Source organism: Pelecanus crispus, chromosome 1, assembly GCF_030463565.1.
Source record: "Pelecanus crispus isolate bPelCri1 chromosome 1, bPelCri1.pri, whole genome shotgun sequence".
Lineage (NCBI taxonomy): Eukaryota > Metazoa > Chordata > Aves > Pelecaniformes > Pelecanidae > Pelecanus > Pelecanus crispus.
This window is the reverse complement of record NC_134643.1, coordinates 26,703,864-26,722,615: the sequence shown is the minus strand read 5'-3', so window position 1 is coordinate 26,722,615 and position 18,752 is coordinate 26,703,864.

Sequence of the window (18,752 nt, the reverse complement as noted above, 5' to 3'; positions counted from 1 at the left end):
ACATTTTCTCACTCCTCTCTCTCACACTTGCTGTGCAGTGTCTTTAACCCTTTCTTAAATATGTTTTTGCAGAGGTGCCACCAGCAGAGCTGGCAGGCTTAGCTGTACCCTGTGGTGGTCTGTTTTGGAGCGGCTGGAACTGTCTCTGTCCAACACAAAGGCAGCCTCTGGTCTTTTCTCGCAGAGGCCGCCCCTGTGGCCCCCCACTGCCAACATCAGGGCATGGACACTCAATACAGTTGCTGTGCAAGTGTGCAGTAAGTCCAACTCGTCCATAATGTGCCAGGTTGCAGCACACATCCAGCTCAACTCTACAGCCCATCTGCAACTGCATCTGACCCACCCGCAGTGAGTCAGTGTGCAGGTTGGTTGCAGTCTGCCCATCCTTATGGCTTATTGCTTCCCAGAAGACTGCTTCTGCCCTTTCTTCCCATGCTTGCAGTCATATAACTCACCTGCTCTAGCATGCCTCACACCATGATATGCTGATTCATTTTGTTAATCCCATGAAAAACCACTCCCATTTCATTTATGGAGTTAGTTTTCTGACAAGTTTGTTTCCTGACAGATTGTGAGCATCTAACAAACTAAGTTCAGCTGTAAGGTTTAACCGAGTGAAAAGCCATTATGGGCACTCTGCATAGTGTACATGAACACTTTTATTTCCAGAAATACCAGATGAAAATATGGGTTGCTTTTTGAATGTGGAGTGTGGACAGGTATACATGATTAGAAAGAGTGGCAAATCCCTGTGCCAGTCTGTTACCTACTTGGAAGTTAGGTAACATCTGGGGAAGAAAATGAACAAGTTTGCAAGATGCCTTATTTTGCACATTATACTCCAGACAAAAAATGTCCCAGATTGCACAAAACAATTAAATCCAGGCAAAGGACTTGATAATAGGTAAGGAAACCAAAAAATCTCTAGCTGAAGGTCCAGAGAAGGATAAGGATGATCATAGAATCATAGGATCACAGAATCACAGAATGCTTTGGGTTGGAAGGGACCTTTAAAGGTCATCTAGTCCAACCCCCCTGCAGTGAGCAGGGACAGCTTTAACCAGATCAGGTTGCTCAGAGCCCTGTCCAGCCTCACCTTGAATGTTGCCAGGGATGGGGCATCTACTATCTCTCTGGGCAACCTGTTCCAATGATCAAATGTATGGAACAGAAAGGAAAGGATTTGATTAATAGACAAGGCTATTCAGCCAGGAGCATTCTCCTGAGATACAGTATGATAGATGCCTGTAAAATCATGAATGTCATAGTGAAGATGAATAGGGAATAATTGTTCACTGTTTCTCTGAACCACAAATTGTTAGCAACTGGAGGACTATGCCTTGTTGCTATGCTTGTCTGTCAGTGTCAGGATGCTAGACTGAATGGACATTTAATCTGAAGCAGTACAAACACATTCTTAATGATAGCCTATAGTTTAAGTTGAGCAAGTGAAATAGATAAATAGTATTATTTATTGAACATTTGAAAAATGATAATCTATGCTATGATCTTTTTCATTATGCATGTCCTCATCAAACACTGCAGGTAAACATGAATGTTAGCTTTGACCCCAGTCAAGGTGATAATACCAATGTTTTCCACAGCTTGAACATTTACAGCAGAGAAGAGAGCACCCCAGAAGGTCCCACATGCTTCTTACTCCTGGAGGTCAAGCAGCCCTATCCAGACAAGCAGGAAGCCTGGGTGGAAAATAGTGGGACTGCCTGAGGACTGGAAATAAGGGGCAGTTGGGGAAAGAAGAGCCACAGCAGAGGAACTCAGTAGGGTTTTTGCTACAGTCTTGGGAAGGGTCCCATAAGCTATACATCCTTTATAGCAGAGAGATCACATGAGGAAGATTGGTTTGAAGTAGGCATACCAAAAGTATTTAGACCAAAAAGAAGATATAAATGTTAATAAGTCACCAGGACCAGATGACATTCACCCAAGAGTTCAGAAGGAAATGAGACATAAAATTGCAGACCTGTTGGCCCTCTACAGCAAGTGCTGGTATGGTAAACCTGGGAGCTACTAAGCAGTGAGTCTGACTCATGGGAAAATGGTAGAAGAGGTCTATAATAAAGAGAATGCTGAATACATGAATAAACAGTCTATTGAAAAAGTGTCAGCATGGCTGGGGTGAAGGGAAGTCCTGCTTCCCTGGCCTGCTGGAGTTCTATAGCATGCACAAAGGGGATAGTACATTTGAATTTCCAAAAAGCCTTTGACCAGATTACATGCCAAAGGTTACAAAAGAAAAACTTACACTGCCACAGGATTTGACGAAATGACCTTTTAATGACTGAAGGATGGATAAAGGATGGGAAATAAAGACTAGTGCTTTTCAGGGTGGAGAAATATCAGCAATGGAGTCCTGTAGGGACTGGTGTTGGGACCAGATTTATTCAGCATCTTCACCATCTGGAAAGGGAAATGCACCAAATCCTCAAGTTTGAAGATGACACCAAGCTCTTCTAGTAGACAGTGAGGAACTCCAGAAAGAGTTTACAAAACTGAGTAGGCAAAAAGATAAATTAGTTTCACTCTATCTAAATGAAAAGCAATGCATCTAGAGAAATATAATCTGAAGTGCACCTGTATGCACAATTGAGAATTGGTGGTTTCAGCTCAGGAAAATTATCTTGGAAACATCATGATCAGTTTACCAAAATCATTGGCCTCGTGGTCAGTGGCAGCCAAAAAAAGCCAGCAAAATGTAGATCATCATCAGGAAAGGTGTTGAGAATAAGACAGAGAACATAATTTTTCCTCTATGTAAAACCCTCATCTTGTGAATTAAAAATTTCTGGGTCCTCAAGAAGAGCACAGTGGAGTTAGAAAAGGTACAGAGACAGGCAACTAAAATGATTGAGGAGATGTCATGGCAGCCTTATTAGGAAAGATTAAAAAGGCTGAAACTGTTCAATAGGGAAATGAGAAGGCTGAAAGGAAAATTTACAAAATTATGAAGGTGGTGGAAAAGGCCAATGCAATAGTGAAATTCATTAAATCTTGCAGTACTAGGACTGGAGAGCACTTGGTGAAACTTGTTTAAAATAGACAAAAGAGAAATACTATCACAGGCTTGAAAGGGAGTAGACAAATTCCTTAAGGGGAACAGGCAGCTATGTTACCTTCTGACATCTTTTAACCAAGACTTGTGGGTGCTGGGGAACTCCAAGAGGAATGGACTACAGAGAGTGGTCTTATCTGCTTTCTCCAAATAGCATCTTGTATTGCCACTGTAAGAGACAGTACAGGCACTGATGGTTTGACTGAGTGGTCCTACAATAGGAAGTTTCATGTATCCTTACCCACAGACTAAATAGGCCAGACTAAATGAGACGTGAGGAGAAACTTCTCTCCCCATAGAGAACACATACAAAAGCCACTGATTTAATTTCTTCAAACCCCTTTCCAAAAAGAGTAAAAAAAGGAATTTCCTTTCACTAATTTCTTCCTCCCCCCTGTAAAAACATCCCATCTCCATTCCTTCCTTTAGAATCAGCTTGGTAAACATTAATCACAATACAAGTTGCGCAATACACTCCAACGGGATACTAATACAAAAATAAATACAGAAGTACATTAGTAAATACTACATTTCTTTCTGAAAGCCCCTCAGCCAGTGAAATGGAAGATTTTTGTTTTCTTCTGTGTCCTGCACGCTAATGATCAAATGAAATGAAACTAGATTTCAAGTTTTCACAGCTCTCTTCATCTCAGAAAGGTTTTACTGTCCTCCCGTTCTGCTCACCTCTCCTCCAACTGACATGCAAATAAAATCTGCTCTCCTCTCTCACCAGCTCCCTTCCTCCCACCAGAATCAATAAAGAACAAAACAAGAGTTGCTTTCCTGACTACTCACTCTATTGATGAGCATGCTTGAAACTTACCTTCTCACCCCCCTCTCCCATTCACAACTATAGAGAAAAGAAAGGAATACTGCATTATTTCCTCCTGGTACCTGTAAAACAAAGCAAGTCAAAGCTTTTCTCTCTTCCCACACTCTCCTCTCTCACTTATCCTGCTTTATTTGCTGTCCTCTTATTAACCCCAACAGGATGGCACAGTTATCTTCAGTTGGTTTTTTACCTTTAGGTGTCTTTACGGTTTCTTATCCTCCTGTAATCCTCACCTATCCAGGGCACATTCATCCTGTTATCTTAGTTGAATGGTTATGGCTTCCCACATGTATCTCCCACCTGCACCTAAAGTCCTGGTCTCTCTGCTCTCTTTGAGTTGCCCTTGAAGCCGACGGCCTAGCGTTGGCTGTTGCCCACACACCTATCCTGAGCGGGGATGAAGCAATATAGTCCACAAGCACGTCCTGGGAGTATACCTCCCCTGCTTCTGGTCTCAGACAAGCATAGAGTCATAGAGTCATAGAATGCTTTGGGTTGGAAGGGACCTTGAGAGATCATCTAGCCCAACCCCCCTGCAGTGAGCAGGGATTGAACCCGTGACCCTGGCGTTATAGCGCAAGCCAGACGTAAGACCCTTTGTCCCCAGTGAATATTCAATGTTATTCATGTTGAGTTGAACTGAGTAAGGGCAAGTGACTGGAAAATCAAAAATCACTGTCCCACAGTCCCTGGGCTCAGAAGATTTAGAGCACTCCTCTGGATGATGTTTGTTCAGTTGCCCTGAAGCAAAATGGCACTTTGAACTCAGGCCACGCCCAGCCCTAGGGAATGCCCTAACCAAAGGTATCTGTCAAGCGGAAGTGAAACTACAGCCATCCTTGATTTCCTTGGCCCCAGCAGGGCCTCAGAATGCAACTTGTCATATTACACATTTCCTTTGCTCTAAAACTAAACATTCATCTATTTGAATGCAAAAAAAAAAGATGAGACAGTATTCTAGGTTAGTTAAATTGCACTTTTTTGAAAGGTTTACATTCTACCACTGAATTGGATGAGCAGTTAGTCATACAGCTTTTACCTACTAGCTCACTTAAACAGCTAAGACAGTCATAGCAATAAATGTTTCATCTGGAGGGACCACATTTTTCTAGAAAGAAAGCATAATCATGTAATATTATTGTAAATTAATGTTAATGTTATTGTAAATTAATGTTAAAATCAGCTTTTTATAACAATTAGAGATTTGTTTTCCTATTTCTTATCATTTGTTATCTTTTTTATTTATTAAAAAGTCTAAATGGTTGTGTGGTATGTGAGCAGATGTTACCTTTCTATTTTAAAGGCTATAATATCTTCCAAGCACTAAGATAGAAATTAAGTCAGCTTAGAAGGGGGTGATCTGCAGAAAAAGAGCTTTATTCTAAGGACACCCACTAGGGAATTTCTCATTCTCTTTTTTTCATAAAGATTCAGAGCACACATTGCTCTGAGAGAGACATAAATGACAGAAATTTCCAGGAGCAAGAACTTCACTGTGAATTTTCAACACTTCAGTGTTGACATTCCTGTGTTTTGTACTGCACATTCAGCTCTGTATCTCCAGTCTGTGTTCTGTGTATTTGCATCAGTTATGATAGGTACAAAGTTTTATAACAAAACAACTACTTAGAATCAGTTTTGATAACAGTCATAGCACAACAACTGTGGGGAAAATGTTTTTTTAGTTTATTGCTCCTGGTGAGCCAAATGTAACCCTTACTTTACTATTGAGCAAGGTACTGCATATTTCAAAAAGAATCAATACTCAGTAACTCATGACAATATGGTCACAATCCTCAAACAATTAATTTCTGTGTTGCTGAAGCAAAAGGCTGGACAACTTCTGACACATCAGAGATAAAGCTGGTAAATCTGGAATAATTCTGTAACACTTCTGTATGGTACTATACACAATTCAAACAGCCCGCAGATCTTGTTGAGTGGAATCCAGAAAAGCAATCTACTGTGTATCTATGAAAAAAAATACTCATTGCAGCAAGTGAAATGGCTGCAACAGATTTCAGCTAGTTGCTGGTAATACGTTCTGATGAACAACACTAATATGAGCAGAAAATCATAGTATAATTAAATAATGGATTGTACTCTCTGGCTTCTAATTTTTGAGAGGAAGCTTCAAAAGTTGTTTAATTTTTCCTTTTTTGAATAGAAAATCAGTAACTTCTGGTTTCCTCAAATACCATACAATGATAAAAATAAGCAGAATGCTACTTCAAAATACTGCACCATTAAAATAGCTGTGAAAATTAGGTCTTCTCTTGTAATAATGCAAGAAACTAGCCCCCATGTCCTAGATCCTATCTTGAGAACTTCAGTCTTGAGCACTGTACCTAAAGAATACAATGGTTTATGTATGCAGTTAGGAAATTGAATTCCTGTGGGAGCAGAAACATGGATGGAGTGTAGTTGCATCCTTAGGAAATTAAACTGCTACAGCAGAAGGCTCTTGGTCAGGGAAACTGTACAATGGACTGAATTGGTAGTACTTTAAAGACAAGAGGCTTATAACAACACTACCAGAGTTAAAAACTTAGCTGAAGTTTTGATTGTCTGGGCATACAACCTTTTGACAAGTATTTATCATGTATGTTGGACACAAAATATCTTCTGTGCACTTGTCAGAAAGACAAGAATTTACATGAGATAGAGTAATAACAACTAAAAAGCAAGGGACTGAGTCCTGGGTGCTATCATTACAGTCATGACATTGTATCTCAGATAATTCTTGCGTGTTCTTGGTTATCCAGTGGATCAGGGTGTGGAACAGCAACTGTAAGTACAGGAGTACAGGGAACTACTGGTCAAAAGAAAAATAAACCTCACTTCCAGGTTTAGCCAAGACATAGAAGAATTGAGCTAGATAAGGAATTTAGAGTGTGAGATTTTGGTCTAATACTTTGCTATATGGCATGCAGTTACTATATACATGCTTATTATTACATTACATTACATTACAATAACACATTCATATATATTGATTTTTAAATAAGATGTAGGAAGATGGTTACAAACTCAGCTGTCATCCCTAGAAGTCTGATAACACTCACAGTCCTCTGATAAGTCTGGATAGCCAAGAGTGAACCACAAAGATTAGACAGATAAAGGATTTCTCACTCTGAGACAGAATTTATAACAGATGTATCAAACTCTGTTAAGCAGCTGGAGAAGCCTCAGGTTATAACAGAGGGCCCCAATTCTTGCAGGAGCTTGGCACATTGAAGTGGCGCTTACCACCTCCAGGTGTTAGGCAAGCTGTTCAGCACCTTGAAGAATGAGGTTTTACTCAGAGTTGCACATAATGCTCCAATTAATGTGCATTAGATTCACAGGCACAATAAAGAAGCAGGGTAATTATCATCTGCCTGCTTAGATGTTACTGATTTCTTATGGTACTGAAGAGCTCCTAGGTTTTGATAGAGAAAATTTGTTGGTTTAAGTAAAATAGATTTAATGTATGCTTTATAATTCATAAAATCTAGAGGGAATACAGAATTTGCCTATGAATTATGTTTTAAATAAAAACTGAAGCAACAGTACAAAGCAATTATTTATTTAATATGAACGATCTCCATAAAGGAAAAGTTGTTTCTCCAAGAGTATAAGGAATTAAACAGATTATAGAGAGAGACTGCCAAAGCTAAGGACAAAGCATAATCAGTTTACAAAATCCATTCTATTTTATCTCTTGCCTAAAGCAATGGTATTAAGATCCATTTTCATTCAAATTTGACCCAGGCATATTTTTTTCAAACTACCTCTTTTTAGACTCATTTTTGCAGCAGTTTTACAAATCTGGGAGATCCCTACACAGTCAAAAAAGAAAAGATGCATTGCCCGTGCCTCTGAGAGTCCATTTCTGGCAACCATCTATAGTCATTTTTACTGTAAAAGAGGGTCGCATTCAGAACTTCCGGTAACTGATGCAAGACCTAGGAGACAGTCAAGAATAAAGCCTGTTTGTTAGGACTATTCATTTTAAGAGAAACTGAGCCTTATCTCAGAAGCCCATAAAGGACTTGTGACTCCTGAAGTCCTTCTGTCCTAGACTGTTCTCACTAAGGTTCTGGTAAATTTTCTATTGATGGCTTGTGTCTAAATTAAGAGCCAAACCCTAATCTCTTCCTAAGATATACTCTGTGATATGCGTATCTAGCTGAAAGAGAGAATGTGGAGTTTAAGTAGAGTCTATTTCATTTAACTTGTTAACAGAGGTGTCAGTCACATCCCCGGTTTTCTCTTTTGGGTTGGATTCACCACCGCTGTGCACTATGCACTGGTTATTTTTCTTGTGTCTGAAATGAATGTCAGTTGGCTTGCTAATACCTAACTGCATTGGTATAAATGACTGCCTAAGATGCAGAAGAAGTGTGATTCAAATGTGTTGCATGCACCTGGGGCAGACATGACAAAGCTGCCTTCCTTTTGGTCTTGTCAGAGGGATCTCTTTGGCAGTCCATCACACTGCATTGCCCAAAGCTGTTTCATCCATTCCAGCCCCAGCAAGCGAGGTAGGCTCAAGTGACCTCAGCAAAGCAGGCAAATGCATTTTTCTGCCCCATAGTTGAAGATTAAATATATTATTTTGTCCTCATACTGAGTCAATACAAAATCAATTTCATAGCAGCAGCAAAGCTTCTCACTAAAGTGTCATCTTCCATGACCGGGTTGGAGCCCTGAGGCTGAGCAAATCCTCTTCTCAGCAGGGGCAGTCATGGATCTGCTGTGCTCCCCTCTTTTCCCAGGCTGTGCCAGCCCCTCTTTTCCCTCCCACCTCCTGTGCCCAGTCCTACTCAGGCGATACCATGCCACTGACCCGGGAAAAGGTGAGACAAGGCAGTGCTGCCCACCGCTGGGTTTCCTCTTTGCTCTCACCCTGGTGCTTGGGAAGCCTCCTGCTAGTGTGGCTGCTCTCCCCGCAAGGTGCGGAGGCAGGCACGGAGCAAGGGCGGGGGTGCAGGCAGCAGCAGATAGCTGTGCACTACTGGGGCTGTGGAGTTTGCTTGGTCTTTACGCTCTCAACCAGTCAGAGCAAACAGGGCCACTGTTTGTAAGACGGTGTAAGACCATGTAAGAGCCACTTTTCCACTACTGCTCAGCCAGCATAGATTTTTCTGTAATTATCTACTTTGCCTCTTCTCAAAACCAGACCTGCCTATGAAAGACCTGGTGTTTACCTCGGTCCTTGTTGTCAAAATGTGACTGATGGGGATCGATCATCCTCCTGGGACATCAATGGAATTTTTTCATCTGTCTTCAGTGAGAGTATGTTCAGGTTCCAAATACGAGAGTGAAAAAGAAGCTGAGCTATGTGTCCACTGAAACCAAAAGTAGCATTTTTTGTCCAAAACAGACTATGTAAAAAAATTCTTCACTAGACCATCTTTATCCTTGTGGTTGCTGGAGCAGGAACTGACAGTGGACAGAGGCAACTGATATCAATAATGAAAGTGCCTTGCTGAGAAACGTAAACATTGTTAAAGTTAGAATATACTATACTTAGATTCTGCATTATCTTTTTGTAATCCTATAGGAAGTTACTGTGTTAATATTCAGCAAAGAGACATTGTTACCAGCAATGGACACCCCATTTCAGGTCAGCACTAACTCCACGGGGAGACACAGATATATCACATATCTACAAGACTAAGTGGCAGACAGGTTACCGTTTCTTCTATATCAGCAGTGTCAAGCCAACCCTTGAGAATTTAGCTCTAGTGTATTAATAAAAATAGAGGACACTTTTGTGTGGTAACTGCTTTTCCTATGTCTAAAGTGCTCCATAAGTCAATTCTGTTAGCTAATGGGACGGTAACGGATCAATAGCAATAGCGTGAGAAAATGTTGCTCTAGCACACAGAAAACATCAGATAAGCTGATTAATGCTCCATCAGTCATCTGGTACAATAGAAATAGTCATTATGAAAGAACACCAGTACGTGATCTCTTTGGAAAATAAACACTTGAAACTGACATTTTTTTCCACAAATGCTGGAATGTTCCCTAAAAGCATTTATGAAGTAGCCAGATGCATTGACCACACATAATGCTAGAAAAAACAGCTCTCCAGCCATAACTGTTTTTTAGCCATAATCCTGAGAAACACAAAAAGTGAGTATTTCATGTTTCCCATGTCCCTTTGGTGTCAATAAGTCAAATGAAACATCCTTACTTGAATTACTTAGAGAGGGGTAGGTTTGCTTATTGCTTGGGAGCATATGAACGGGGCCATTCTGTCCCTCACTTTATGACCCACTGACTAATCTGCTAAAATAAAACTGGGAGTGTGGAGAAGAACACAAGGGCTTAAGGATATGAGTAACTTTTCTTGCCAGTAAAAGTCATTATCTCATGTTATTCTGAAGCAGCCTTAGACTCAACAGGGTTCAACAAGGCCAAGTGCCGGGTCCTGCACTTTGGTCACAACAACCCCATGCAACGCTACAGGCTTGGGGAGGAGTGGCTGGAAAGCTGCCTGGCTGAAAAGGACCTGGGGGTGTTGGTTGGCAGCTGGCTGAACATGAGCCGGCAGTGTGCCCAGGTGGCCAAGAAGGTCAACAGTATCCTGGCTTGTATCAGGAATGGTGTGGCCAGCAGGAGCAGGGAGGTGATTGTGCCCCTGTACTCAGCACTGGGGAGGCCACACCTGGAATACTGTGTCCAGTTTTGGGCCCCTCAATACAAGAAGGACATTGAGGTGCTGGAGCATGTTCAGAGAAGGGCAACGAAGCTGGTGAAGGGTCTGGAGCACAGGCCTTATGAGGAGTGGCTGAGGGAACTGGGGTTGTTTAGCCTGGAGAAGAGGAGGCTGAGGGGAGACCTTATCGCTCTCTACAACTCCCTGAAAGGAGGCTGTAGTGAGGTGGGTGTTGGTCTCTTCTCCCAAGTAGTTAGCAATAGGACAAGAGGAAATGGCCTTAAGTTGTGCCAGGGGAGGTTTAGATTGGATATTAGGAAAATTTCTTCACTGAAAGGGTGGTCAAGCATTGGAACAGGCTGCCCAGAGAGGTGGTGGAGTCCCCATCCCTGGAAGTGTTCAAAAAACGCGTAGATGTGGCACTTTGGGACATGGTTTAGTGGACATGGTGGTGTTGGGTTGATGGTTGGACTGATGATCTTAGAGATCCTTTCGAATCTTAATGATTCCTAGTTTTTACTTTCATTATAAATATCCAGCCACCAAGCCAGGAAACACAAAATTTCTACTCTATCCTTAATTGGTTTAGTGGTGGACTTGGTAACGTTACGTTAATGGTTGGACTGGATGATCTTAAAGGTCTTTTCCAACCTAAATGATTCGATGATTCTATGACTCTGAAACCCAGAAATGAGGGCAGGATTCAAAGCCTCAGTAAACTTATAAACCCAAACTGAGCCAAGCTTTACCCTGAAACCTGAGAAAGCCATATAACCAGGTTTAATGGAAAGCACGTTATTACTGATATGCACTGATGCTTTGCTAAAGGGACAGGAAAACCTTCATTACCTGAAGAAAGCCTGGGAAGAATTGTACAGTTAGCATATGTGAATAGTGAATCACACACTCCTACCAGTGAGGGTTCCTTCGACCCTTGAGTTTTTATTCCTTTTGCCCTCAGATGGCTGTCAGTGGTTAGTGAAGTTTCTGGGCCCAGGGCTGGTTTTAGGCAGACCCATTTCCAGCTGCCTGCTTTCTTGTAAAGGAGCCTTGGAGATGCGCTGGCTTGGTACTGTTCCCTGTAGCTGAAATTCTGCCGGCAGCATCACAGTGTTTCTGCCTTATCATTTACTCATTGCTGTCCGCCTGCCTCTGTGCTCAGCCTGCCCAGTACAGGGACACTTTTATCTACCCCAGTAGCTTCAGCTCTAGGGGTGGTGGTCTCCCTGTTTTTGTTGTCCATTTCTCCAGGCAATGCCTGGCTGGGGCAGGATGGTGCTCCACAGCCAGGATCGTTTCTGGTCATCAGAGTCCAGACAGAGAGCTAGTCCTCAGACCAAAGCATGGGTTTCAGGTCTGTAAGAACAGCTGAGGAATGTCTGAGCACCAGGGGTATCCTTCTGCCTGAGAAGAAATCTCAAACCTTGCCCTGGCCTGAGTCTCTGAATTGAGAGTTTGGATAAGATGTTGAGTTCACTCAGGGCATTTTAAAGAGTCACCGTTTTTTGGCATCATCCTCTTCTTTTTGACTGGCCAATCTCACCTCCTGGAAGTTGTTGCTACCTCAACTTCTTGGCACCAAGAGCAGTGTCAGCTGCACCCCATGCCTCTCTTGGGGAGATCTGCTGTTGTTGTAGGCAATGATGGGGAACCAGAAGAAGGCAGCAATAGCTGGAAAGTCTGTCTCCTGCCCCCACCTGCTGGAGGCAGCAGCAGTGCTGTGGCAGCTCATTCATAGCCTCCAGAGGAGGCATTTGTCTCTTCAAGTGTCTTTCATACTTGAATAACTACCCCATCTCCTCCAGGAAAGAGACCACATGGAAGTGTCCTATATGCCAGATTTGACTACACGCTGCCAGTCAGACCACGCTGGGTCAGGCGAGAGGGCTCACTAGCTTTATACCAGAAATTCAAAGGATTTCTGGCCAAACCCCATACTGCTTGGCCTGGCCTGAAGTCATGCAGAAGCTGCCTGCCCATTTCATTCCCTCCTGTGTACCCTCTGTAGATGGTATCAGAGAGCTCTCTCCATCTGTGAGCTTTAGCCTTGGACTGGTTTTGGCTGGGGTAGAGTTAATTTTCTTTCTAGTGGCTAGTATGGGGCTAGGTTTTGGATTTGTGCTGAAAACAGTGTTTATAACACAGGGATGTTTTCGTTATCGCTGAGCAGTGCTTACACAGTCAAGGCCTTTTCTGCTTCTCACCCCACCCCACCAGCGAGTAGTCTGGGGGTGCACAAGAGGGAGGGGATACAGCTGGGACAGCTGACCCCAGCTGACCAAAGGGATATGCCATACCATATGACGTCATGCTCAGCATATAAAGCTGGGGGAGGAGAAGGAAGGGGGAGACATTTGGAGTGATGGTATTTGTCTTCCCAAGTAACTGTTACGTGTGATGGAGCCCTGCTTTCCTGGAGATGGCGGAATACCTGCCTGCCGATGGGAAGCAGTGAATGAATTCCTTGTTTTGCTTTGCCTGTGTGCACAGCTTTTGCTTTACCTATTAAACTATCTTTATCTCAACCCATGAGTTTTCTCACTTTTACTCTTCTCTCCCCCATCCCACCAGGGGGGAGTGAATGAGTGGCTGTGTGGTGCTTAGCTGCTGGCTGGGGTTAAACCACAAGAAGCCTTCAGGGCTAATGATACTTTTGTCATTTTCAGTCCTGGTTAATTCTCATGTGTGGCACTTTTACAATTATCACAAACCTGCTCTTTTCTGCAGTGGAACCAGTTGATCCACACAGAAATAAACAGCATGTCTCTGGTCATCAGGACACTCCTACAGAGACTAGATGCTGCGATGGAGACCTATGACATGAGGCACATTATCTCCTGTGGAACACCAGAGTTAATCACACAGTTAATGCCTACAAAAATATGAAGTGTAAGAAGATGCTGTGAACTAATTTAGGCTTAAGCATGATGCAAAATTATGCTCACAGAATAAAAAAATACCAATTGATGTCAGTGTGCCTTTGGGTGTTCTCACTGTAGAAGAGCGTGAGGAATTAGTATCTTACTAACTCATTCTTGGTTTTATAAAAGTTATTTCCAGTTAAAAAAATCCCTCAAGGGCATGACCTACTAAACCACATTCTCTCATACAGCCTGAAGTATTATCTGTACAATAACAATCCTGTCATTGGAATGCAAGACACCACATTATTTTTAGCAGATTAGTATCCAAAATCATTTGACCACAAGCCAAGGATCCCTTCTGAGAAAAACCATGAGCCCAATCATCCATTTATTACCTGCTAAAATGTTCTCATTTGCCTTCCCATTGCAAAATTTGGCTCTCAGTACTCAAAGGGATTTAATTTCAGAAAAGATTTTTTCACAGGAATAAATCTCTGCATTGCATCAAAGGGCGCAAGTTGGAGGGGAATATGTGGCTGTATCCAGACAAAACTGTCTCTAGGACAGACAGACGGGCTCGATTACTTATTTGATCATTGGGGAGTTGTGGCAAAAGTCAGAGCAAAATGAACCCACTGTTGTAATGTGTTGCAAAGTCATTTAACCAGCTAATGCTGACTGGATGCCTCAGTCAGTCCTTCCTGGGCAGAGAGCAAAGGGAGCTGTGTGGAGTGCCCAGCTGGAAACACCTTCTGAAGGTCTGAGCAATTGCCCTCTCAGTGCATTTACGTGAGTGGGTGTGCAAAGGCAAGAAGACATCTTTCTAAATATGTGTTCCTAGATGGAAATAAATAATAGTCTCTGCCAGCTGCCATGAGACTAGAGGGGGCAAAACTGTGAACTAATCTATCTGGCTTTTTATGGTGACACTTCCCAGACAAAGCATCTCAGTGTCTTGTAGGCAAACAGAGACCTGAGAATGTGACTGCCTTGCAGGGAGGAAAAGCTGAGTGTAGCATCACCTTTTTTGTATCTTCCCAGGGAAGAACGCTGGCTCATGCATTTTCCAGAAGGAACAGACTGGCTGCTCCAAACATTGCTTAGGGAAAAGCCATGTCCTAATGCTGCAAATCAGGCCAGATTTGTTTTGGAAACCTGCTTTTCCAGAGTGGTCTGGCTGACATACTAATTATTCCCTATTCTTGGCAATTGCTTGCTCTGACTGAATGTCCTTTTGAAAACTGTTGACAAGATCTACGCACCACCCAGAAGGGCCTGGTCTGCACACAGCCTGATCTACACACACAAAGTATTCTTTGCTGAAGTTCACAGAGTGCAAGTGGGTGCTGGACAAAAATCTAACTACAAGTAGGGACAAGGAATAATTGTGGTCACCACCAATGCAGCTACCAGGGTGAAATTCCTATCACAGATCATCCACAGAGAGGCAAACCCCCAAAAAATCCTCAGATATTTTATTTGCAAAGAATACCCAGGCATCCTGTCATTTCAGGTAGTGTGACGTTATTGAAGACTCTTGATTCTTGTCAAGAGAGGTTAATCTCTGGATTTGTTTTAGTCAAATGCTGTAGTTCATGATGTCTGTCTTCCCTTTTCATCAGGAAACATTCTTAGGCTGCCACTGTTTTTGCTGCCCCTACTCTGAATTATAAATAACTCCTTATGCAAGGAAAAGCAGGCACAGCTGTACTGCCATTATATTCAGTGGCAAAGTAGGAACCTCTGTGAGAAGCAGAGGTTTTGAAATGGAAGGCAGTTGACTTCACTGGACTGTTCTTTCCTTGTTTCTGTGGCTGGCTTTCTGTTTATTTCCACATGAGATTTCTTTGGACTATTTTCCTTTTAGTGAATTGTCCGCACAGTATTAGCCATGAATAGAGATGATTTTAAAAGTGTCCCTTTAAATTCAGAGTGCATTTCAGTGTCTCTCTACTTCCTCATGCTTCTAGTTCAAGGATGGTTCTGAAATCCATTACAGGATGTTCACCTTCTCGCATTTCACGTGTGAGAGCTAGTGAGTATACAAGCTGTAATACCTTCTCAGTACTATATCAGTCAACAGGGAAGAGGAAAAAGATTAATGGAGCAAGGTAGTGACTGATCATGTTAATTTTTGCTTCAAGAGAATGGAGGTCCAACAACTGCTGGTTTTAGGCTGTTTCTGGGTTTTTAGATTACTTTGTTTATCAGTTAGCGCCCAAGCACTGAATGAAGCAGATTGCTGTCAGAAACCTTTGGGTGAATGATTACTGAACTTTGTAGTAACACTCTACTTAAAAAAATCACTACTACAGAGCAAAACATCACCTCCAGCGGTAGCAAATCCCCCAAAAGGACAAAAAATGTAGGCTGAATGAGGAGGTTTTGCAAAATTCTTGTCATCCATTTCTTGGGCCCCTGCGTGCTGCTGGCTGTGTAATTCCCTGAGGATCACCCTAGAATGCAGACTGCTTGCACTTCCCTCTCTGGTACCCAATCCTGCTAGCACAGGAAGCAAAAGGGTGGTGCTGTGCAGCACAAGACTACTTCAGGATTTGCTTTCAGTTGTAAAGCTGCAATGCCCCAACATGTTCTGCCTCCCCAAAGCTGCCTGATCCCCTCCTGCTTACATAGAACAATTTCCGTAGATTTATACAGGAGAAAGAACATGAAATGGAGCCATTATTTCTCCTTCACTGTAGTGTTTGCCTTTGCCTTCTGGTTTATTAGGCACTTATTTATAGTGTGCTGCAAAATAAAGTTTCTTTCACTTTCTAGAAATCAAAGCTAAATGCAGGGAAGACTGAAGCCTCTTTCATCCTGATGAAAGTTCAGTGTGGGAATGTTTGCAAACCAGGATAACACTGTCACAGCAGCTGAGAAGAAAGATCAGTCCATGGAGAACCATGCACATTCAACTCGGGCTCCTCTGCAGTGCAAGTAAGCTGAATTTTGCCACCTCAGAGTGAATTGGCAATTTCTTCCCCAAAAAACGTGTAGAAGGTCAGAGGGCAGGTTGGATAGCTGAGGGAGGAGTTCAGGGCTTGCAGCTCCTGGAACATCTAGGGGTTGTGGAGTGACAGAGGGGTGATTACAACATGTGTTGGGGCCACTTGTCCTGCAACAACTACCAGCTCATAACACCCTGCCCTCCCACGACAGCAGCAAGAGCAGTAGGTGGCCCGGGCAAGGTGGCTCGTGGGCTGTGACACTCCTTCCCTCTCCCCTTCCTCCCTGGCAGTCCTGCATCCTATCCAGCTACCTGTTCACCTCTGCCTTGAAGCAGTCCCAAAATCAGGTGGAACAGAGGGGACCTACCTGCTGCCAACTCAATGCCAGTGTTCATTTTCTGAAGAAAAACACAATTATGAAATAAACGTGGTGTAAGTTCTTGCGATACTTTATAGTAGGTACAGCTTAATGCAGAAAAAAGACATTAAAAATGCCCACTAAAAATAAATCCTTTTAGTACTTAACAAGCTTTTATTCAGCACTGACAGTACAATCTCCTGTCCTACAAGGAAAGCTTTGCACATGCTTCTCTGTTTCCAAGAGCCCCATTATTAATATTATTCCTTCATCTAAAAAGTGAACTCATGACTCTGCATAATCACTCTCCTCTATGAAACAGAATCGAGCCAACATTGCACATACCATGACTGCTGAAGGGCAGCTTCCAGAGCTGCATTTTAATTACGGTGAAATGTTGTTTTGTCTCTAATGGTTCAGGCACACTAGCGGGTTTCTGAACCTTAATAAGCTACTGCATGCCAGCAGAGGCAGGTGATTGCCAAGGTGCTCACCCCTTCCCTGGCATTTACCAGGGAAAACATTTTTTCTCTTACTAACGTAGTCGGCAGCCCAAGCTGACACATTTTACATCACATTTGCAGTGAGAACCTCCAATCAATTACCAGTAGCTTGTTGAACTGCAGGTGAAATAATCTTGTCTCTTAGTGCTGAGTGCTTAGGCATGGCTGTGACACTGCCCGTCATATCTTCCTTAGGAGAGCTTGGTGAATGGGAAAGAGGAAAGTTCATCTTCTCTGCCTTGTATTTCTTAAAAATGCATGATAAATGAACCCCAGGTTAGATACATAGGTTTGCTCTTTGTAGGAGGAAGGATAGTTCTGTATGCTAATGATGAATCCACAGACAGGTCATTTCATACATTTTGACTATAGAATAGCACTGGGACTTTCTGATACCAGCTCTTTCTTCCAGTGGTGCATATACTGCAGTAATTTGGGATTGAAGCTTTCCTGTGTTACCTGGTGTTGTTTAACCTTGCTTGAGCTTGTTTATTTATATAGAAAGTGGGGAAAGTAATGCTTGTCTTTCTCACAAGGCTGTGAGGAAGCTTTTATTGAGTAATGACTGCAAAAAGCCCTGGGAACCTTGGCCAGAAGAACTAACATAAACTGTTGATGTGCTCACATTAGCTGGGGATTTATTTTTTTAATGTCAGTCTATTGGAGTAGAACTTCTAGGATCATTTAGTCTTTCCAAGGAGACACCCAGATATTTTTCTTTTGGTGACAGAATTATTAATTTGCTATCCAAAATAAAACTTACTTTCTTCACATGCTCATTAACCCCACAGCCAAAAAAAGCACATCTGTAAATTAACCAGGTAAGAAAAGACTATTCTTCTTATATTTATTTTTCCTAAGGAATTGATACAATTTAGAGTGGGCTATTGCCTGTGATTGCAAAGCTAAGGAAGAAAACGTGGGAGCATTTTAGTTGGAAGTGTTGAATGTGTTTTTCTCTCATAGTAGAGTAAAACAAAAAAATATTTCAAGTTTCTTATGCTGAAATTCTAGAAGCACAGGTGATGTCCCTGTTCAGGTGGTGACTCACTGCATGACTCACTGTCTGAAGCTGTGGTTGTCTCTTGGAACAGATGCTGGGTGCACAGGCTTTTATCTGCGCTCTTTGGAGACGGGCCTGCACATGTGCTTGATGGGGGTGTGAAAGCTCACAGGCTTGGCAGCTCAGAGTAGGGCATTTCTGCATGTGCTTGGGAGCCTATATTTAGACTGCAAAGATAAGGTCCAGACAACCCATCAGGATTACAAGGTAGATCTACAATAAATGTAGATGCCAGATAGGCTTTACAGGTACAGAAGGGTGGGCTGTCTCAGTCACTTTGTTCCAAATTTCCACTGTAGGTAAACACCCAAAATCCAGCTCTTAAAAAATTGCCATCTAACCCTTAAGACGCTTCAAGTCCACAGGTATTCATGCTTCCAATGTAAAGTATTGCTTGGGTATTTGAAGTTTTTTTCCTTGTAAGTTTTTAGCGTCTACAAAAGCTCAGCAACTATT